This window comes from Chaetodon trifascialis, chromosome 5 (assembly GCF_039877785.1).
Source record: "Chaetodon trifascialis isolate fChaTrf1 chromosome 5, fChaTrf1.hap1, whole genome shotgun sequence".
Classification (NCBI taxonomy): domain Eukaryota; kingdom Metazoa; phylum Chordata; class Actinopteri; order Chaetodontiformes; family Chaetodontidae; genus Chaetodon; species Chaetodon trifascialis.
This window is the reverse complement of record NC_092060.1, coordinates 1,738,143-1,762,500: the sequence shown is the minus strand read 5'-3', so window position 1 is coordinate 1,762,500 and position 24,358 is coordinate 1,738,143. Positions and strand designations below refer to the sequence as shown.

At 40.7% G+C, this 24,358-nt stretch overlaps 1 pseudogene; it reads left to right on the top strand.

Annotated features, from left to right (window-relative positions):
* The first annotated feature begins 17,397 nt into the window (after positions 1-17,397).
* Positions 17,398-18,278, top strand: LOC139331319 (uncharacterized; annotated as a pseudogene).
* Positions 18,279-24,358: the final 6,080 nt, after the last annotated feature.

Genomic DNA, 24,358 nt, shown 5'->3' with positions numbered 1-24,358 from the left:
GCACTCCTCTGCCACGAGTAGACGGCCTGGCTGCGGAGCGACCATATCCAGAAAGTCCAAACAATTTAGAGAAGAAACTGCTGAGCGTCTTCACTGGATTGTCTCGGCTGCTAACGCAGCTGATCGCACAGTTGGCAAGGAGAATGACCGTGATAAAAGCCAGACTGCTCGCTCTGGAGGAGCAGCCCCGACCGAATTGCAGCTGCGGAGACGAAGAGACGGGTGCGTAAGTTACGTAAGTAACGTTAGCATTTAGTACCACATTGTGCAGTTTTTAGGGCGCCAAACCTTTATTATTCTTATTGCACTACGTTCCGAACGTTTGGTAACCGCTCACGTTATATTTAACATTACAATGTATTTTGTATTTTAAATGAAAAGGTGCGACATCTGCACAATAGTGACGGACACGACAGGCGATATGAACCTGAGCAGGGGTAAGTTAATAAAATACACAGGAAATATTCTGCAGAATATAAGTAAACGTAAACGTTGCATGACCTGTACTTTTTGTGTTTTACAGACTAAACTCGCCCCACAACGAAACGGTGACGTCATATTTGATGGCGACTTTAACTGGGAGTCCAGACATGGATGGTGTGGACAACAGTCTTTTAAACCCTTTCTGTTGTTTCTTGTTGTTGTTTTTACTGAAGCCTGTCTTAATTATTTCAAACCAATATATATTTTCTTCCAGCGGCCTGTAAGACATATTATGAGATGGTGTGGAGGAGCTTCAGGTATGCCCAGTCAGCTCTTTAGTTCAGGCAGCAGCTGTGAAGATTTCAGCTTGCAGCAGACAAAGAAGGAAGCAGGTAAGAGTCCCATGAATGCCGCTTTATTTTCACAACAATGTAAAAATGGGCTGAATTTTATTTATTAGCTGCATTGTTTTTGACAAACATGCTCACATATGTTATCATGTGTTGTTGTTTCTTAGCAGTACTAATATTATATTAACACCTGTATTTACAGCTGCTGGAAGCAAGAAGGAGTGTCCTAGCTCTCCAAACTCTGCCAGACACTGCAAGAGCGGCTGGAGAGCGACCCAAAGTATGTGGCGACACACCGCAAGAGGCTTCGCATCGAGTCCCCTTCAAAGCGACAGGCGCCAACTCAGTATGACCCATAGGCAGCAAAGAAGCATTTCCAAAGGCCTTAGACTCTTTTTCATGCACCATGGACCAGCGGCATGGCCCAACCCAGAGACTCTTATCAGTGAACCCCTCTGCACATTTCCTTGCTTCCTTTTTTCCCCAGTAGTCACTGAATTTCCTTGGTTGATTCTTGTTAATGTGTGTGTCACGATTTCATTAAAGACTTTTTTTCAAAATGTTTCTGTCAACTGTGTTCTTTGTGTTCTACTGTGTGGTAGTGTAGAAGGTGGATCGCCAAATAAATCAATGAATCATCAATCAAATAAAATATATATGTCATTTATATTTTATATATACATAAATATAACAATATAATAACTATTTAATATATTAATTTATTATATAATATATGAATTTAATATGTATTTATTATTATTATTATTTGTGGCGCACAGATGACCAATAGCAGCAGAGTTGTCATCCAGTCACATGATGGTTTCCTTTTAAAATGCCTGTGGAATCATCCAATGGTTGTTTGTGAAGTCAGCAGGCCAGCCTGAGTAGATCAAGTCGGTAGCATTCATGTGCTAATTAGAGCTATTCGCACCTTCGCGAAGGCGCGATTAACCCCGCCCCCCGCCGACAGATGGTTCGTTTCCGACGATTTTCGGAGCCGGCGAAGTTCCCCGTAAACTTGCCGTAAATCGCCGAAAATCAACGAACTTTGCGGGGATTTACAGGTCGAAAATGTGTTTTTTCATGCAGTGTCCCCGCCTCACCTTTAAAAACACCGCTGGCGAGGTGCATGGCAAGATTCGAGGGTGACTGAGCCCATGCAGGAAACTGTCTGATGCCCAAACTTCTCCCAGGAGGAGACTGACGTTCTGGTCCGGGAGGTCCAGGCTCGCAGTGGCCGTATCTACGGCCTTGCGAAATTTATTTCAATACTGTCTATCTGTTTAGTGTGGAAAATTATTGATCGTCAGATGTTTTTTGAACTGATGTAACCGGCTGATTATGCCGACACCTCCCCCTACTGCGCCACAGCGCCCATCCTGGCGTACCTCTGTGCTCCTCAGTTTACCAAAATACCAAGTGTGCTGTGCGCCTGCCTGCTCTGCACGAAAATACCACTGTGTGGGTGCGCACCCTAGCGCCGCGCCGGCGGTGGAATCGAAAATAGAGCCCCTAGTGTCCATTTTTCAAACGCCTGTTTTCCTGGTAGTATCAAGCTGTCCTTGAGGCCGTTAGGAATGGCTGCACATGTTCACACTGCTTCGGGTATTTAATGTCTAAGATAAAGAATGCCTTGAGGCAGACATCGATGTGTCGTGTTCCAAAGCCTGTCCAACAACGGTGATAAAAGCCTGAGATGCATGCTGATCGTCATTTCCCAGTGTCAGGACGTAGAGGTATGGTCTGGATGCCTTGGCCTCATGGAGGTACTCCACAATGTTTGTTCCAGGCTAAAAAGAAAGAAAGAAAGAATGCAAGAGAGCAAGTGAGAGAGTATGAGTGAGTAAGGACCAAATGTCTACTAGTATAGTACGAGTACAAGTATAGTAGAATTAAAAAAATAGACATTGTGAGGACCATTTTCCTGGTCCTTCCCTGCATGGAGCCTGGCACCTTGTGTAGATTCGTGGTGGAGCACATCTGCAGAAACAGCAGAAACAAAAGAGGCCTTATTACAATTAGTGTGGGAGATCAAGTGCATTAAACTTAACAAGTGTTATTGTTGCAGTCAATTAGATCAGATTTTTGAGAAAAAAAAGTTACATTAAACTCAATAATATTTATCTTTAACTCTTTGTGCCACCTCTGCCTTGACATCATGATTGACCAGCACATGGGGCTCCACCCACAACAGAGAAAAAGCTGAATCCAAGGCTGCTTTGAGGTAGACTGGGTCTGCAAAGGAAGCAGTGACCCCATCTTGTGTCCTGGCCATTTTCACATTGATGAAGATTCCAAGAAATCTTTTGTTCAGGGATGCCTGGAGACTTCTGACCATGCCGCTCAGGAAACAAACTTGAGGCTTCAGCTTCTCAAGGTGGTGGTTAAGGGACAGGACAGATGGAACAACAGCACTGATTGTGACTATCCTCTCCCCCTGTGTCAAATCAGTTGCTTTACCAAACGGCTTCAAGATGTCCACCAACTCCTTCAACAGATTCCACTCCCACGCTGTGAATGACAACTCCTTGTGCCCAGACTTTTCCAGAACAGCACAGAGCTCTAGATGATCACACTGGAGAACTGCCTTCACTTTCCTCAGTGTTGAGTTCCTTCTTGTGGTGATAACAGCAGGAATGCTTTTCTTGTTCCCCAAATTCAGCATCGAACACATCTCTGAACATCATGCTTGTGTGCAGCAGTGTTCTTTGTGCAACTTCAGATGTCGAATGAAGTTGGAAGTTGTTGCCTCTCCGTCTGTAATCTTCAACCTGCGTGTTTTGCACACTGCAATCTGTTTTTTGTTGACCACCTCATAACTTTTGTACCCAAACAACACTATCTTTGGCATCATTCTTCAAACTGGCGCATTGATTACCATTTCTTCTTCGTTGGTTGTTCGCACACACACACACACACACACACACACACACACACACACACACACACACACACACACACACACAAATGTGCACACTGAGAGAGAGAGAGAGATGCAGAGCGTTCGTTTTTAACATACATTTTAATCTTTGTGTTTTGGTGAGAGTAGCAAGTCTTTTCAAGTCAAAGGGCTCAAGTCCAAGTGAAGTCACGAGTCAGTCAGTTTTGTAACATTTTGTCAAGTCGAGTCAAAAGTCATCAAATTCATGACTCAAGTCTGACTCGAGTCCAAGTCATGTGACTCGAGTCAACACCTCTGCCCCCTTGGATCCTATTCACAAAACTCTAAACCTAACACTTACCCCCAATGTCCAGATGAAGAAATATTCACATTACAAGAAATAAATATCACTTGACAAAAATTTCACTTCTACTCATAACATTATTTTCAGGTCCAAAGGACAGTGATGGGAAAGATGTTTTCTCCGGCCTCTACATCTATGTGGCAAACTGGGAACAAACATCTAATAAATGCACCCATTTACCAGTTTTATATTTCAGATATCTGGATGACAAAAATGTCATTGACAATAACACTGTTGATTTTGTGGATACACCAATCTTTTTTTATCCCTACCAGACGGTACAAAACTCTTGGTGACTGTTTAAGTTTTCATTAAAAACCCACATTTAAAGGACTGGTTAGATCATAACTAATTGACTTCCATAGAATTTGCTCACTTAACAGTCACATTCAAGAAAATACACACACTCTCAAGACAGAGCAAACACTATACTCAGTCCATGTTGCAAAACTGGTGTGATTATGAAAAGCAAATGTCTTATGGAGCCTGCCTGTACAGGATGGGAGTAAAATTGTTATTGTTTTGATCAAAAATTTTCATTTGACTCCAGCAAATCTCACTTAACAGAGCTCTACATTTTATCACCATTTAAAGGCAGTAATAAAAGCAAAATTGGTCATGATAGATGGGACATTTAACAGTATCATAAAATGCTGCAATTTGCAGCATATTATCAACACAGAAATGATTAGGAACAACTGCTATTCATTCCCAAATAAGATTTGACTCCTAACAGCCAACTGCCAGTTGAAATGCTCTAACCAGTGCTGATATTAATAATTTTGAGACAAACTTTGAGATTTGTCATGTGAACTTTGGTCTCTGCACACAGGAAGTTGCCTTAAGCAGACTGCTTGTTTTATATATTGCCAGAAATTCACAAGGACTCTAATAAGTGTAGCAAATCACATGAAATTCCCCAGGCAGACCTACAGTTAGCTCTATCATAAGGCAGACTTCCTAATTATTCAGCCCAGCTACATCAAAGATACAAAGTGTAGAAAGAAAATAAAAAAAAACCCTCCACATTCCTCAGATGACTTTTTGACCATGACTTATTTGCCATGGATATTGACAGTTTCTATACTAATACTGACATTCAAGAAGTCATATGGGCCATTAAAAACACATTTTACAAACATTGGGATTAAAAAAGACAAGGACATAACACAGTTACTAAAAATCTGACCAGGAAAAACTTTTCAACTGAAATTTTATTCTACAAATCAAAGGCACAGCTATGAGTAAGAAATTTGCCCCAGTATTTTCTAGTCTTTTCATGGCCAACTTGGAAACCCCAGTTTTGGCCTCCTCTATTAAGAATCGTCTGTATTATAAAACATATATGCACTATATCTGGGGTGTAGAGCTCTACTCAAAAAAGGATTTTGATCAGTTTTTAATCACTTTTGGTGCATCCATCAAATTCAAATCTATCACCAGCTTGACTTCTGTGGATTTCCTGGATACTACCACACACTGTTTAAAAATACAAACTTCCTCAACACGAACAATCTGGATATTAAGTATTTAATAGAATTTCATGCTGTGCTCCACAGAACCAGTCATCATCCCAAACACACATATGCTGGCCTGGTAAAATTCCAATTACTCCCTCGAACTTCTCACAGTATTTCACAGAATAGTGAGTGTAGTCAGAAGGGGATTATAAACAGGCCACTATGATGCTATTGTCAGCTTTCACCACTAGAGGGTACCCCAAGGCCTTCCTAAGGGAGTCCGTCAAAACATTCCAACAGGCTGGGTCTCAGCAAGTGTTACAGTTTTTCACAGTTCTTACAGTTTTTCACAGTTCTTAACACACATTTCTCAAAACACTAACGGATTCCTTCAAATTGTACACACAAACCTGAAAACCTCACACACAAAATGCTAAACCTGACACTCCCTTTTCAAGATGACTCTGCCATCAAATCTCTTAACTGTTGACAAAATGGAACTCGTGTTCTCATTTGGTACACACAGCCACATTCTCGAATGACCCTCACATACGAGTCAATTGATACACACAGCTCAGCAATTGCTGCACACTACCAAGCATTCACAGCACACTGAAGTGCAAAATTGAAAACCCAATTATAGAAATGCAACACCCAATGTGAATGGCAATGACTCATGAGAATTACTCATTTTTCCTTTTGGAAAATGTCTGTGTAGGCCCACTTCTTCAAACATAAAATATCACACAAGTATGCAGCAAATCATTGTTTTATTTACAGTGTTTCAGTGCACAAGAAAATGTACGTTTAAAAAAAAAAAAGTCAAAAGGTTACACTTTTGCCGCAAACACGCCCACCCCCCTCCTCCATGGCCTGCAGCAGTGGGACCTGGCCCTGGGGGTTTCTGTCATAAATCTTCAACCTCCAAGCAGAAAAGAATTCCTCGATGGGGTTTAGGAAAGGGGAATAAGGGGGGAGGTAAAGTACAGAAAATCCTCTCTAATGCTCAGACCATGATTCAGAACATGGTCAACAATGGTGGCCCGGATCTGATTTCTCCTCCTCCTCCTTCTTGTCCTCCTTGTCCCACTCTTCCTCCTCCTTGTCCTCCTCTTCCTCCTCCTTGTCCCACTCTTCCTCCTCCTTGTCCCACTCTTCCTCTTCCTTGTCCTCCTCTTCCTCCTCCTCTTCCTCCTCTCACTCTTACCCCTCTCCTTCTCTGGTTGTTGTTCTCCATTGTTCAATGCTCACCAAACAAAGCAGAGGCTCAAGGCCCTTTTATGCTGCAGTTCTCCTGATTGCAAATTGCTCACCTGACCTGGGTGTTCAGAGCTTTGCATAACTGTGTGTTGTGGGTTGATGCTTTGAGATTTCAATTGGGGTGTGTGTGCGCAACAACTGACCATTGTGTGTACAGCTTTGATAACAAGGTGATGTGTAATTGACATGAGTGTAAAGAAGGAAAGTCAGAGTCTAATGCAGATAAGGGAGTGTTTAGATGTGGCAAATTAGGCCGAGCAATTGGTACTTGAAGTGAGGGTTTTGCAAACTGTGCCAAATTATCGATTGTTGTGTGTTAAGAACCGTGAAAAACTGTAATCACATCACCCTTTATCAGTGCATATTCTCCATCAGCTGTGATATTGGTCAGTGTGATTAAAAACAAAAACAAAACAAATAAACAAACAAACAAACAAACAAAAATGGAGGAACAACTGGTGAAGGCCAAGGTCAAACCACTGTTAACCCCATGTCCAAAGATTATGGGGAAATTTCACAGATACCAATACTGGTTGCTCATTAGATTTAATACTATTAAGACAACTGTTTGAGGGAGTCCTAATTCCAAAAACTATGTTTACTCAATATAATATAATATAATATAATATAATATAATATAATATAATATAATATAATATAATATAATATAATATAGCATTTGAACAATAAGATTTTCAGTGTTTGGAGGAGACTACTGTGATTCATCCAACATATAACATAGTATTTTTGAGGAAATGGGAGACACACTCTCAACTAGTAAAACACTTCCAAATTCATGGATGGTAATCTGTCCAGGCCACTGTCCCACAAAGCAATCCAAGACAGAATATAGTTCAGAGAAAAAGAGACGAAAGATTAGCTGGTCACTGCACATTTCAAAGCCTAAATGAGAACTAGGCCTGTCTCTGATTGCTAATGCATTACGGGAGGCTAAAACTCCAATCAACATCATTCTGCCCTGGCCTGATGAGGGAGAAACATCTCAAAAACTACATGGGCAACAACTGAAGGATATAGAGTACATTTTTTAACCACTCCAATCCCAACTGGGAAGGAGTGATAAAGTCATTATTGTTTCAACTGGTGTAAGAGAACTGAGAGCCCAGTTTTTCTGGGGAGGGAGGCCCCCATTCTGGATCAGGGTTGTGCTTGCCATTTAAGGACCAATTTTCTGTCTACTTTAATTCTGATGCCATAGCAGGAGTCATAAATAGTGTCCCAGACCAGTTACTCTATAGAGCAATGCGAGAAACAGTGGCAGCCACTGGTGTGTATTGCCATTTTAGGTCTACTAGCATTTAAAATGATTCAAACTGCTAATGATTTCTCAACCTTTTGCCACCTGCAGTTTGTGTTTATAAAGATGCACAATTATCCTGTGTAAACCCTTTGTAGGGTTAGGGTTAACTGTAGATGCGATACTTTGCATCTACATGTTTTTATCTGTGAGATTCTAGATACATAAGATCCTGCAGTACTCAAACTGTATGACTCATAAAAATGGCATGGAAGAAAATGACCCTTGTCTGTGCAGTTTTAAAATGCCAAATCTACTTTAATACATGTCGAAGCAACTTCCATGTAGAAAACTAAGGATAGACAAATGCACTTTGTTGTGGTAATCAGCTAGCACTGAGATGTTACAAATGTTGTGGAAAATGTGGTCACTTACAATTGGGGCCATTGTGTGCATTAGATCAGTGTGAATATGCATGTGTCAATTACATCATCCGAGTAAGCTTACATGTACATAGAGGCCCTAATGTTACCACATAGGTTAACTTGAGTCAGAGCTGAACTGCCATACCCATGTACAACAACTAGTGGGAGCTGTTTTCTTGACTATTAAAACTCACATCTTGTCAGTTGCTTCTGTTCTTAAATGCCCTCCATGTTCATCAGTCTGTGTCCTCATTTCATACCATTATGAAGGTTTACACCATGCAATAATGATGACACATGCATTTTGCACACAATAAATTAAAGTACCGTATCAATTTGTACTTGCAAGTAAAGATTCAACTGTCACTGCCAATTCAAGTTTAAAAAAACAATTAAAAAAGTTACATGTTTGACAGTAGGCATGTGCTGTCAGGCATTGTTAAAAAATCTCATATAAATGTATAACTGTAAAGATAAAGATAGTTTACAACTTTTATACGATTATAGTCTTCGCTTTAATAGTTGTGGATATTTTCCCCTCCTCATTTATGATCTTATCTATTAAACTGTGTCCAGTTTTAATAATCTCTCTTTTATCTTTGCTAGCCATGAAATGAACTGGTGAATCAATGAATCAAATTAAAATTTAAGGAGCTCCTACTCAGTTGAATAAACATTAATGAGCCATAGTGTAGATAGACCACTACCATCCTTACCATGCTTCACAATTGGCTCATTCATACCTGTGTCACTAGTAACATCCAATAACTCACTGTTCAGTGTCATTGAGAGCGCCCTCAAACAGCAGACCCTTTTCACCAAATCTAATTGCATAACCATGTGCTATAAATGACCAGTTCATTCATATAAATGTCTCTGACAGAGATATTGTCTAGCAAAAACACAAAGTGGTTTAATCCTATTAGACACATAATCATGAATTTTCAAATCAAAGCAAATTTATTTATAGAGCACTTTTCACAAAATGTGTGTCATACAGGGTTTTACAGATCTAACACAAGGACAGCAATAGCTGAATAAAAAATTTGATCAAAATAAGCATCATCATAAAAAAGGAAGAATAGTGTCTGAAAAGATTAGGTATGCAAACATTCTATATGTATTTGTTCTTTACCAACTTATACCTTACATCATTCTCCCTAATATATATTCTGGCTTTTACACATCTCAGAAGAAGGCAACATCAGCATCCTCTTAAGGATTCAGAATGGAAGTTCTTTCTAAGGTGTTGTAGGCATGTAGGATGGTCTTTTTCCTGGTCCATTTAGGAAGTTGGCATGAGGTCCTGGCACAATTTCAAGGTCTTTTAAGGCTTCTTTTCCCTTCCTTTCAAATACTTTAAGCTCTGCAGGATTCAATGTTAAAACTCCTTCGGGCAGATAATTTTTAATGACCATTACATGCTGCAATCACTGAACTGTTAAAAATTTGAGTCCCATAGTTTCAGCAGCGCTCCTAAAAAAATCAAACAACAGGTCCAGAGGGTTGTGGGCTGGAAGGGACCATCACAGCCATTCAGGAGATACTCTACCCGAGTCCAGGACCCATTATTTGGCAAAGGCTCCACTCCCAATGTCCAGCACATCACATTATAGACATCTACTGCTCGAATTGGAGCCGCCCAAACATTCCGCTTGAAGTCTGAATGAAATGAAGAAAATGTAATAAAAGCTATATCTCAAATTAATAATATTTTATTATAATTAGCATATTTAACTTCACTGCAAGCTACAGACCGTACTGACAGAGAAGCAATACATCATTTCTACTGCACAGTTCACAGTCAAAAAACAAGTAAGATTCATTCCCACTTTCGGTACTGGGTCACATCTAGATTACATGGAGTCATTGTTGCACCTCTCCACTGACATGGTACACCATGCTTTAGACACACAGTGGAAAACAGGAGAAGAGTGTGGTCACTTGAGGACAGATAGCATTGTGGGAAAGGGTGTTGTTTGTTTGATAACTTGCAAGTGTAGAATGCCCAGATTGTACTATTAAAAAATGATTTGTTTGTTACCCGGTCCTGTTGCCAAGAAAAAACCTCTCATGTCGAGGAACTCATTGTCGTAACCATGCCAGCCATTTTGCCATGCTGAGGGCTCCCCAGAGTCATTTTTCCAGTATGGGAGTCTTGCCTTGTTCTGGAGTGAACACACACACACACACACACACACACACACACACACACACACAAATATACATAACAGACTGTAACAAAAAGTAGAACAAAGATGCAAAGGTTTTACAGATTTTTGATGGCAACAATACCAATCCACATCTGATATAGTTGAACACTACAGAATATCTTAAGATTGAGATTGTTTTGTCAGCTACTGTTTTCAAGGCCAAGAAAGAACTATTGAGTTTGAAGGTTCCCTGTGGAGTTTTCTTGTAAATAAACAATAGTTATTTTCACATTCAGTATTACCTTAACACACTGTGAGTATCATTGAGCTCAAAGGAAAGTCCAGCATTGTGTACATACATGTTTACTTGCCAGCAATCTTCATCTCCTCTGTCTTTGCTGACACATTGCTGCATATCTTGGCATATTATCACCACCTAAAGATCAGTGGAATACTGTAGCGGACACAGCTCAGCATTGTTGCCATGCCAGTGAGGAATTCATGGTGGATATATTTAGTTTGTTTATGGACCCAAGGATCTCCCTTTAACCCACTTGCAACAAAACTGCGGCACTGACATTAAATAGAGTGGAGGAGTCATCCACTCTTGGGAAAACACCAGCTTTTGGCACAACAGAAAGATTATGGCAAATGGTAATCAAAATCACCACAGAATGAAAATGAGTTTCATTCTTTAATGGAAAAGCAATAAGACTCCATATCTGAATGATATTGACTGTTTGCTTCCCCAGATAATAACTTCTAAAGAACTGGAAGCATCCCCAAGGTGTTACTCATCGGACACTCACATACTCACTTTAAATCTAGTATCGTATAGTACCTCTGACTGTGAGGAACATCATGTTTGCTTGTTTGTTTGTTTTTCTTTTTCTTTTATTAATAATTGGTTTTCCACATTGTGTTATTTTATTTTTTTATGACATGGGTCATGGTACGGGGCGGATATCTGACTTTTGCATGTAAACCCAAGATTAAACAATTAAAAGTTTTATAAAGGCAATATTCTCTTCTCCAATTCAAACAAAGGAAAGAGAGAGAAGAGCCCGATTAACTATTACCACACCCTTGATACATATTCAAGATTCCCTGGAAATAAAAACAGCTGACTCCTTTTTGAGTACTCTTGTATTCTCTTCTCTTCTTTTCACTGGTCACTTTTGTTTTGTGACACTCTTTTTCCACTTCTGGAGCCAGCTATGCCTCTGTTCTTTCTTTCAAATTTCAATTATATTTGTATAGCGCCAAATCACAACAGAAATTGTCTCAGGACACTTTCCATATACAGCTGGTACAGGCCGAGCTCTTTTATCTACAGAGACCCGGAGCAATTTTGCTACATGCTTCAGAGGAACAATACCTGTGACGTGTGATTTCTGTTTTCTTTAATTTTACAAACCAAGTCACTGCAAGACTGGATTAGTGGGTTAATGTTAAATATAATATTGTTATAATGTTTCAGTGTCTTTCCAAAGTTTTCTAGCAAAAGAAAGAAAGAAAGAAAGAAAGAAAGAAAGAAAGAAAGAAAGAAAGAAAGAAAGAAAGAAAGAAAGAAAACCCGGAGTCTCAAAGTAGACAAAACTATCTTACTTCCTGCTCATGACTGTGTTGATATAATCCTCTAATATCTAATCCTAAATATCCTAATATTATAAGTACACCCAAGGTAACCATATTCTCTCTTTGACCATTGCCAAATTCATTAAATAGTTTACTTTGCTTACATCCACAGATCAGTATTGTTTTTTGTTCCACTTTGGCCATTTAAGTGTAATTATCAGTCATTTCATTTATCCTGTCTTCATATATGGTAGGTTAATAAATTTTAATTTATATCAAGTTGTTGTCATTTGTGTTCCTTTGAAGTAGAGTTAGAAATTAATTGAGTTGAGAAGTCATGACTTTTGATATCTGACTGATTAAGTGTATTCACTGAATTAATTTTATTAATTTTCCTCTTTGGATGTGGTTCCCCAAATGAGTGTGACATGAATGCTAATTTCCCAACTACTGTATGATTGGCAGAACTGTGTATTCTGTCAACATCAAGCAGGTGCATTTGCATCCTTGTGCGTGCGTGCGTGCGTGCGTGCGTGCGTGCGTGCGTGCGTGCGTGCGTGCGTGCGTGCGTGCGTGTGTGTGAAATAGAAAAACAGCTCCATAATGCCACCAGAGGTCAAGAACTCCACTTAAACTTTTAAGTCAACATGGCTGAATGTCCCTGAGGTACTCAAATGTTAACTGAGCAAAAGGTAATTTGTTGATGAGAAAGGATGCTAAACAGACCGTAAATAATGCAGATAACTCAATTACTTCATTCAAATGTCTGAATGAAATTATTCAAACAAATGAAATGATAAACAGTCATAGAGCCTTGGAATGGGCTTTTGAGATCCTCCCTCAAGAAAACTTGATCTTGTTGGACTAACAATAATAAAATTGATTTAAGACAATTATCAGAGCTGCACAGTGGTGCAGCAGGTAGTGTGCGTGCCTCACATCGATTCCCGGGTCGGGAATTCTGTGTGAAGTTTGCATGTTCTTCCCGTGCATGCGTGGGTTCTCTCCGGCTTCCTCCCACAGACCAAAAACATGCTCATTAGGTTAATTGGTGACTGTAAAAAAGCGTGTGAATGGTTGTGTGCTTGTGCCCTGTGATCGACTGGCAACCAGTCCAGGGTGTACCCCGCCTCTCGCCCGTTGACGGCTGGGATAGGCTCCAGCACCCCCGCAACCCTGAAAGGGATACGCGGTATAGAAAATGGATGGATGGACAATTATCACAGCAATATTTCTTTGAAAGATGTTTTCTAAACACTGCTGAACTAAGTGCGATGTCCTGAAGTAACTTTCATATTTTTGTGAGTGATGGTGCTGTGTGTCATAAAAAAATAATAACCACAAAATAACATTGGTTAGGTAAGTGAAGGGATTGGAACTTTGTGGTAGAATGCTTCTGCCTCCCCCTCCCTTTTCTTGTGTTTTCCTGTGCTTTTCCCCTGTCCCTTTGTGTCACGTGAGTCCTCTCCTTGAGTCTGTCCTTGTGTGTGTGTGTTTGTGTCTGGACTGGGCAGTTCTGCAATCACAGCTCACCTCTATCTGATCCTCATACAAATCATACTAACCACGATAGCTGTAGCTAATCCTTAATCACCCAGCAATTTGGGTTGATGCCCGGCTACATGAGCACCACAAAGTAGGGTTAAGCCAGCCATTCCCCTTCCTATTCGTCCCAACTCCCTGCCACCCGCTCCTGTCTGTCCGAATCTTCAGTCGATCTTCTCATTCCTCCTCACCAAAGAGGAACCCATGCAGTTAGAAAGGGCAGAGTTATATCCTGCTGAAAGAAATCGAAGAATCTCGGCCAGTGAGTGCCATCTGGGCAATAAGGACATTTCCTAGCTACCTATTCTCTGCGGCCAAAAGATCATCTTCATCGATAACTATGGGGGTCCGGATGAGTCCCATCTCAAATCCACAAACCAGATTCAAGCCACACATAAGCCACAGTCAGTTTTCTTTGTTACTCAACGTGCTAATTGTCTCTGGTGCAGAGGACAATTTCCTGGATGAACACTTACCAACAGTCTGGTATCCCTCTCGAGTCCCTTGACTCTCCATTCTGTCAGTGCCTTTGATAGCAGGTTACTGGCTCAGATCACTCACTGTACTATTTCCATTTCCTCCATGATTCAGTTGCATTCAATTCAGTTTTATTTGTATAACACCAAATCACAACAGAAGTTGTCTCAGGACACATTCCATATAGAGCTGGTAAAGGCCGGGCTCTTTTATCTAAAGAGACCCAACAATTCCGTCATTCACCCAAGAAGCTGAGTTAGTAACATGCCGTGGTAGGACATGAAAGCGTGCAGATGTAGAGGGAGAGAAGAACAGAGGAGCTTGGTGTATTTTTTGGAGGTCCCCCAAGTTTTAAGCCTACCCTTAAATGTAGAGAGAGTCTGCCTCCCGGACAAAGACTGGAAGATGGTCCCACAGGAGAGGAGCTTGATAGGTAAATGCTCTGACTCCTGTTCTGCTTTTTGAGACTTTAGGAACCATAAGTAAGCTTGCATTCTGGGAACACAGTGTTCTAGTGGGGTAATAAGTAGTGCTGTCAGGCGATTAAAAAAATTAATCTAATTAATTACAGGATTTGTAATTAATTAATCTAATTAATCGCATTTTATCTCATATCTGCTAAAGGTCCCCAAATAAAGAATTTGAATTCTAGGACATTACAATTCACTGACATTGACATTACAGCTGGTGAATTCTTTTCATCACTGTAGTTCTCGACGGTAGCTGGAAATTAGAGTCAGATGACGCTATCTGAAACGCCTCTTTTAGGCCCTCGTCTTCCACGATTGAAATCGGCCTGCAATCAGCAGCAACCCACTTTGCGATTGAGTTTGTCAGTTTTTCTGTCGTGGCTTTGCTCATTCGTTTTCCTAACTCAGCAAGTGTGGGTTGGCGGAGTGAGCTCACGGTAGCACTAGCGGCACTAGCAGCAACTACATGTTTACATGTAGTGTTTAAATGATAATTCAGGCTGGAGCTGCTATGGTGATAGGAAAATTCTTTTTTACACAAGGTACAAATCACTGCGTTCTTGTTAATAGTCCCGTCTTTGTTCTTTTTATAAATAAACTTGTCGTTCAAAGGTCCAAGTAGGCTTGCCTTGCTCTCCGGTGTTGCATCCACATCTGTTGTCACCCTGCTTTTGACTAGTAGCGCAGGTAGGATGCAGCCTACGGGTCACTCAAAGGGCCAAATTTAACATGCTTGCGCATTGACTTGCCACTCATGATTAATTGCGTTAACTTTTATAGCGCGTTAATTTGCAGCGTAATTAATTAATCTAATTAACGCGTTAAACTGACAGCCCTAGTAATAAGGTACTATGAGCTCTTTAAGATAAGAAGGTGCCTGGCCATTTATGGCTTTGTAAGTAAGGAGGAGGATTTTAAATTCTATTCTAGATTTTACAGGGAGCCAGTGCAGAGTGGCTAATGTCAGAGAAATATGAGCTCGCTTCATCATTTTTGTCAGAACATATGCTGCAGCATTCTGGAGCAACTGGAGAATATTCAGCAATGAATTTGGGCAGTCTGATAGTAAGGAATTGCAATAATCCAACCAGGAAGTGGTTTTTCTGCATCGTTTTGAGACAGGATGTGCCTGATTTTTGCAATGTTACATAGGTGAAAAAAGGCAGTCCTTGAAATTTGTTTTACATGTGAGTGAAAGGACAAGTCCTGATTAAAGATAACTCCCAGATTCTTTACAGTGATGCTGGAGGCCAGCACAATGCCATACAGAACTGCTATGTCACCAGAAAGTGAGTTTCTAGGGTGTCTAAGGCCTAGTACTGTAACTTCAGTTTTGTCCGAGTTTAGCATCAGAAAATTGCAGGTCACCCAGACCTTTATGTCCTTAAGACACAATTATAGTCTAGTTAACTGATTGGTTTCTTCTGGCTTCACTGATAAATACAGCTTGATCAAGAGTAGGCTTTTTAAGTAGAGGTTTTATTACAGCTACTTTAAAGGACTGTGGTACATAACCTTTTGATAAAGATAGATTGATCATGTCTAATAAGAAAGAGCCAATTAAAGGTAAAACTTCTTTAAGCAGCTTAGTTGGGATGGGACCTAGAATACAGGTTGATGATTTTGATGACGAAATTATTGAAATTAGTTGGTGAAGGTCGACAGGATGGGAGAAACAGTCTAAAACTGCAACAGGTTTAATTACACTTTCTACAGTTTCTGAGTTTGAACACAAAACAGTACCTGTTGATGGCAGAAGGTGATGAATTCTGTCTCTAAAAGTAAGAATTTTGTCATTAAAGAAGTTCATTAAGTCATTACTGTTCAGAGCTAAAGGAATGCATGGTTCAACCGAATTATGGTTCTCTTTCAGCCTGGTTACAGTGCTTCTGATTCTGTGAGGAGACTATTAAGTCTTCATTTTCAATGCCATATGTCAGTACAAGGTTGAGAGTGTGGTTAAAACAGTGAGTAGGTTCATGTATGTTCTATGCAACTCACAGAACTCAGATATAAATAATACATATAATATAGGAGAGCGGTATACTATAGCAAATAAAACTGGCTGCCCTGTTTTCCATTTTTCATGTGAAAGAGTAAGAACAAGGCTTTCAAATGAGTTAGGTTTAGGGTTGATTAAAAGGCTTGAGTCAAAAAAAAAAAAAGCCTCAAACTCCACGTCCTTGGCCTCTGCCTCGAGGAATGTGAGGATTGCCTATCAGTTAAACTGTTTTCATGGAGGTGCTATTTTTTTCTTTACAACTCCACACCAAATGCAGGCATTAAAAACGTCTGAAGGGACAGTTTGCAGGCCTCAGAGCCCCCAAGAATCACGTAAGACTGACAAGTTGTAAATCAGACATTCCTTTAGCAGTGTCTGTGTTTCCAATTAAATTGAGAGACTAGAAGCGGTTAGATTTCAGATTGGTGACATGAGACAGTTATAATTAGAATCGCTTAATTCACCAAATATTGGTGAATTAAGTGCAGGACGTGCTGACGTGCTGAGGTAAGCGTATCGTCTCACTTCCTGTTTCTGGTTGCTGCCTTACGAGTAGTGTGCGTTTGTCGCTCTTGTTCCTCTGAGTGTAATTTGCTCTGTGTTTTGTTACAGCGGCCTTTTATCCGCGCTATAGAGTAACATTAGTTCTGCTCAAGCACCCAAAAGTCTGTTTATTTAGCGACCGTCAATTTTATTTGTCTACGCGCTTGTCTGCTCTGCTAGCTATACCAGCTTAGCCTAGCAGCTAGCGATGGCTTCTCTCTGTCCCTCTCCAGCTCTCTCCTGCTTGGTGTGTCACATGTTTAGCTACTCCTCTGCCTCCTTTAGTGATAGTGGTACGTGTAATAAATGTAGTTTATTTGGTGAGTTGGAGGCGAGGCTTAGTGAATTGGAATCTCGGCTCCGCACCATGGAAACAAAACCATTAGCTATAGTTAGCCAGGCCCCCGTAGCCGGTGCGGACCGACCAAGTGCAGCTCCGGCTAGCCGTCTCTCGACAGCTCCCGAGCAGCCGGGAAACCAGGGAGGCTGGGTGACTGTTCGAAGGAAGCATAGTCCCAAGCTGAAGCCCACAGGTCACCACCAACCGCTTCATGTTTCTAATAGGTTCTCCCCACTTGGCGACACACCCGCTGAGAAACCAACTCTGATTATTGGCAGCTCCATTTTGAGAAATGTGAAGTTAGCGACACCAGCGACCATAGTCAAATGCCTCCCGGGGCCAGAGCGGGTGACGTCGAATCAAATTTGAAACTGCTGGCTAAGGATAAGCGTAAATACCGTAAGATTGTTATTCACGTCGGCGGTAATGACACCCGGTCACGCCAATCGGAGGTCACTAAAATTAATGTGGAATCGGTGTGTACATATGCTAAAACAATGTCGGATTCCATAGTTTTCTCTGGACCCCTGCCTAATCTCACCAGTGATGACATATTTAGCCGCATGTCATTGTTCAATCGCTGGCTGTCGAGGTGGTGTCCAGCAAACGGTGTGGGCTTCATTGATAATTGGCAGACTTTCTGGGGAAGACCTGGTCTGATTAGGAGAGACGGCATCCATCCCACTTTGAAGGGAGCAGCTCTCATCTCTAGAAATCTGACCGATTTTATTTATGAACCTAACCCCTGACAACTCAGAGTTGAGACCAGGAGGCAGAGCTGCAGTCCTACACGCTTCTCTGCGCCTCCATTAGAGCAGTTACCCACCCAACACTCCATAGAGACTGTGTCTGCCCCCCAACCACGTAAACTAAGTAAACCAAAAGTACAGAGTAGTTAAACATAAGAATCTAATTAAAATTAGAACAACCTCTGCAATAGTACAACAAGATAGGAGAATTAAATGTGGACTCCTTAACATCAGATCTCTGTCCTCTAAAGCTGTTCTAGAAAATGAGTTAATATCAGACCATATTGTTGATTTATTCTATCTGACTGAAACCTGGCTGTGTCCTGAAGAGTATGTGAGCCTAAATGAAGCTACTCCTCCGAGCCATATTAATACCCACATTCCTCGAGGCAGCGGCAGAGGAGGTGGAGTTGCAGCCATTTTTGACTCAAGCCTTTTGATCAACCCGAAACCTAAACTCGACTATAACTCATTTGAAAGCCTTGTTCTCACTCTTTCTCATGAGAAATGGAAAACAGTGCAGCCACTTTTATTTGTTGTAGTATACCGCTCTCCTGGTCCTTACTCCGAATTTATAGCTGAGTTCTCGGAGTTTCTATCAAGTTTAGTCCTTGAAGCAGATAAAGTAATTATTGTAGGTGACTTTAATGTACATGTCGACGTTGATAATGACAGCCTTAGCACTGCGTTTATCTCAGTATTAGACTCAGTTGGCTTCCGCCAGAATGTACATGAACCGACTCTGTTTTAACCACACCCTCAACCTTGTTCTGACATATGGCATTGAAATCGAAGACTTAATAGTCTCCTCACAGAATCCTCTTTTATCAGACCATCAATTAATAACTTTTGAATTCATATTACCAGACTACCAGCCAGTAGGCAAAAATTCTTATACCAGAGTCCTGTCTGATAGTGCTGTAGCTAAATTTAAGGATATGATCCCATCAGCATTTAATTCAATGCCATGTCTCAATACAACAGAGGAGTCTTATGCTAACCTTAGTCCCTCCCAGATTGACTACCTGGTTGATCGTGCTACAGGATCGTTGCGTATGACACTTGACTCTGTTGCTCCCCTAAAAAAGAAGAAAATTAAACATAGGAGGTTAGCTCCATGGTATACTCCTCAAACCCGCAAATTAAAGCAAACTTCACAGAAAATAGAAAGGAAATGGCGTTCTACCAATTTGGAAGAATTTCCGTCCGCTTGGCAAGACAGTCTTAAAATATACAGGAAAGCCCTCCGCAGTGCCAGGGCAGGCTACGTACCACAGTCCTTTAAAGTAGCTGTGATAAAACCGCTACTGAAAAAGCCTACTGTTGATCCAGGGGTTTTAGCCAACTATAGACCGATATCCAACCTTCCCTTTCTCTCAAAAACTCTTGAGAAAGCGGTTGCCAATCAGCTGTGCGACTTTCTAAACAATAATAGTTTATTCGAGGATTTCCAGTCAGGATTTAGAGTGCATCATAGCACAGAGACAGCACTGGTTAAAGTTACAAATGACCTTCTAATTGCATCTGATAAAGGATTTGTCTCTGTACTAGTCTTATTGGATCTTAGTGCTGCATTTGACACCATTGACCATGGCATCCTATTGCAGACACTGGAACATTTCATTGGCATTAAGGGAACTGCGCTAAGCTGGTTTAAATCCTACTTGTCAGATCGCTCTCAGTTTGTACGCGTTAATGATGACTCCTCTGTGCTCACTAAAGTCAGCTATGGAGTTCCGCAGGGTTCTGTGCTTGGACCAATTCTATTCACCTTATATATGCTTCCTTTAGGTAAGATTATCAGGAAGCACTCAATAAATTTTCATTGCTATGCAGATGATACCCAGCTATATTTATCAATGAAGCCGGAAGAAACCAGTCAGTTAAATAGACTACAAGCATGTCTTCATGACATAAAGACCTGGATGACCTGCAATTTTCTGATGCTAAACTCGGACAAAACTGAAGTTATAGTATAGGCCCTAAACATCTTAGAAAGTCACTTTCTGATGACATATCAGCTATGGATGGCATTGCGCTGGCCTCCAGCACCACTGTAAAGAATCTGGGAGTCATCTTTGACCAAGACATGTCCTTTCACTCCCATGTTAAACAAATTTCAAGGACAGCCTTTTTTCACCTACGTAATATCGCAAAAATCAGGCATATTTTGTCTCAAAATGATGCAGAAAAACTAGTCCATGCATTCGTAACTTCCAGGCTGGATTATTGCAATTCCTTACTATCAGGCTGCCCAAATTCGTTGCTGAATATTCTTCAGTTGCTCCAGAACGCTGCAGCACGTGTTCTGACAAAAACCAGGAAGCGAGATCATATTTCTCCAATACTCGCCACTTTGGACTGGCTCCCTGTAAAGTTTAGAATAGAGTTTAAAATTCTCTTCCTTACTTACAAAGCCATAAATGGCCAGGCACCTTCTTATCTTAAAGAGCTCATAGTACCTTATTGCCCTACTCGAACACTGCGTTCCCAGAATGCAGGTCTACTTATGGTTCCTAAAGTCTCAAAAAGCAGAACAGGAGTCAGAGCATTTAGCTATCAAGCTCCTCTCCTGTGGAACCATCTTCCAGTCTTTGTCCGGGAGGCAGACACTGTCTCTACATTCAAGAGTAGGCTTCCTTTTTGATAAAGCTTATAGTTAGGGCTGGCTCAGGCTTGTCCTGGACCAGCCCCTAGTTATGCTGCTATAGGATTAGACTGTCGGGGGACATCCAAAGATACACCGAGCTCCTCTGTCCTTCTGTCCCTCTCCATCCGCACGCTCTCATGTCCTACCACGGCGTGTTACTAACTTAGCTCCTTCCCCGGAGTCTCTGTGCTTTGTCGTCTTGCAGGTTCCCATGGACAGTGGCTGAATCTGGATTGTGGATTTCAGCTGTGTCTCCTGCCTTGGCCCTGCCTGACATCCACTGCAACTGCTACTGCTGTTATTACGTCCACTGTCACTGTTACTGTGATTGCATGTCTGTCTGTCTGTCTGTCGTAGATAAAAGAGCTTGGTCTGTACCAGCTCTATATGGAAAGTGTCCTGAGACAACTTCTGTTGTGATTTGGCGCTATACAAATAAAATTGAATTGAATTGAATTGAAATATAATATGCCTTTCCTTGTTTCTTATTTCTATTAGTTATGCTATTAGTTATCATATATGTTAGTATGAGTATTGAAGAATGTTGTCATTATTCATCAAAAGGTCTCGCATGTTGTGAACAATGTTGAAATGTCATTGAAAAATTGATCATTTAAAATATATGTGATTGTCCATAGTGAGAAGCAGATGAGTCCATCACCCGCAATCATTAGTTGATATTTTCTCTCTATAAGATGAAATCGTAGCATTCCCATTGTAGCAGAACTGGCCTCTAACTGACCTTCTCTTACCCTCTCCCTGCATTCCTTCAGGAGAAATGGAGTTGTAAAACATCCCAACTTTCACGAGCTATTGACCATTTGAACTGTTTACAGGGAAGGTGTTAATTTCAGAGACAAGATGTCTGGCTCAGAGACATCCCCTCCACACTCTTTCGGAGGAGCAAGAGACACAGATATCTCAACATCAAAGGTTGCCTTCTCCTTACCATGTTTCTTATGGCAATGCTAATTCTTTCCTGATAGTCCCATGAGAGATTGGGACAATAAACCTGTCTGAATGAAAGGTGCCAGGCTCCAGAGGAACCTACAAAAATCGGATAATGCTGATGGGTTGTAAATTAGACATTCCTGAAGCAAACTGTTTTGTATGTCTGTGTGCTTTTTCCTAATACACCAGGATAACCAAACCTCTATGTTGAACTTAACTTTTGATGTTTTCACATTACAGGGCCCACAATATGGATAATATTGATGTTTTTTCCAGTTTCTCTAACCTGAAGAATGACAAAGTTGTAATTTTAACTGTTTTATAAAGTTTGTCTGAATTTCTACCATGGAACCATACTGCCATCTAGAGGTTCATAACAGTCAGGTTGAATACGCTTGACATGATACATTTATTAATAAGTAACCGTAATAGTGATAATCATTCTGGGCAAATATAGTCTGCCTTTCTTTATTTCTTTATTTTGTGTTAGTTATACCTTGAGTCATCATATATATTAGGATGAGTATTAGAAATTGTTTAATGTTGTCATCCAATCATATGAATTGCCTAATGCATATTGTGAACAATGTTGAAATGCCATTGAAAATCGTCCATTCAAAATATATGAGATTGACCATAGTGAGAAGCAGATGAGCCCCTCGTATGAATCATTAATCAATTCTAACTCCATGAGGAAAAATCACATCGCACGCGGCAACCCACCCCACGTGACCGATGCCCTGGAGCGACTTTTAAAACTGCTTGTAGAATGCAGCAGTCCTCAGTTAGTTTTTAGTTATGTTGCGTCTTTTTTTAGTTGTTACGTTAGTTTTAGTTATGCTTCTGTTACGTGGAGTTTTTGTTTAGTTTTTGGTACGTTTTAGTTTTGTCTGTTAATTCTTAGTTGTCTTAGTCTTGTACGGTCATTTTGCTCTGTAAGTTTTTCCGTCTTCGAGCTAGTCAAAAGCCATACCGAGTAGTGTGATTTATTTTTCAGAAAACGTGTCTCTATAGTTTTGCCATAAACTTTCATTTTTCTAAGCCACACGTTTTGTTTTAGTGTCAGTAAATTTTATTAATTTTTATTAATTTTTCAAATAATAATAATTTTGTAGACCCTTGTTGTTATCAGTCTAAAATAATCCTTCACGGACTCAACCGAACCAAAACCCTGCAGCCAGCTGTTGATCCTTGGTCTGGGTTAACAACCATCCAGAGCTGTCCCAGTTCAGAAGACATCACCGTCCAACATCAGCTCTTCACCTTGGTGTGCCTGGGCCTTCCACCAGACCACTGAGCAGATCGAGCCACGGACGAGCACCTGGGCATCTTCGAGTTAGTTCGGAGCAGAACTTGCCGGGACGTCATCCACCAAGTAGGCATGCTAAGCGGGTTTGAATAAGAGTTGGTCCGTAAGGTTACGGTACTGTCAATTTTGTCCAAATTCTCTCAACTATTCGTTTAATCACTTAACTTTACGTTCACGTCCCTATTATCCCCTTACAACTACTTCTCACTATCGCCAACTTGTTTTGCCATTGTGTTGCCATAAGTTTCTTTTTGTGTTGTCTTATCACCTCATATCTTCTGTCATACTATTCATGATACATTATTCATTATTCATAATTGTGCTTAATAAATGAGACTTTGATTTAAGTGGTGGTTAGACGGTGTCCTTTTGAGCTGAGTATAAACGATCCCTGTATCCAGAGTTTACACTTCAGATTATAAGACTGGTTTACCATTAGTTAGTATTTTATCAGCGTTATAGCAGTTAATTTCTGCAGTCCTTCTTAGCTGAGGAAGGTGGTGCCCCGATAGTTTATCAACAAATGCAACATCAAATTAAGTTAGTTCCCCTACACCATCAGTCATTCTAAGCACCCAAGGTCTGTTCATCACAGACACGCCTTGGAGCGCCGAAAATATATGCCCCACAGCGTGCAGCAAGCACTCTCTTCTTTGTTTGCCTTCCTTTTTCTTCTTTGTTACACTTCTTCTTGGACGTCTTCTTTGTACTTACTTGTTCTTTACTCACGCCGCTTTTTTTTGGCATTTTAGCTTTTCTTTAGTTTTTGTAACTTCAGTTTTTGCTCGTCGGTTGTCTTTTGCCCACTTATTGGTGTGTTATTTTAATCTTTTGTCTACTTTTGCTCGCCACGTTAAACCGCATAACTGTTTTCAGAGTTAAAGCCGAATTCTTCTTTTCTTTAACCATTAAAGCCAAATCATGTAATTTTTGTAGATATTTTCAATTGGCCATCAAAGTATTCTCAACTTTACTATTCGCTAAGAACTTTTTTGCCATATGGCCGTCAACCTCTCTAGACCGAAATCCTGCAGCCAGCCTTAACCCATCTGTCTGAGTCAGATAGCAGCCAAAAGAGCCGCTCCTCGTCTGTTGCCGACACCAGAGGCCTTCCAGCTCCTGAAGCATCCCTGTCAAATATCGGCTCTCAACCACAGTTCAACTGGTTTG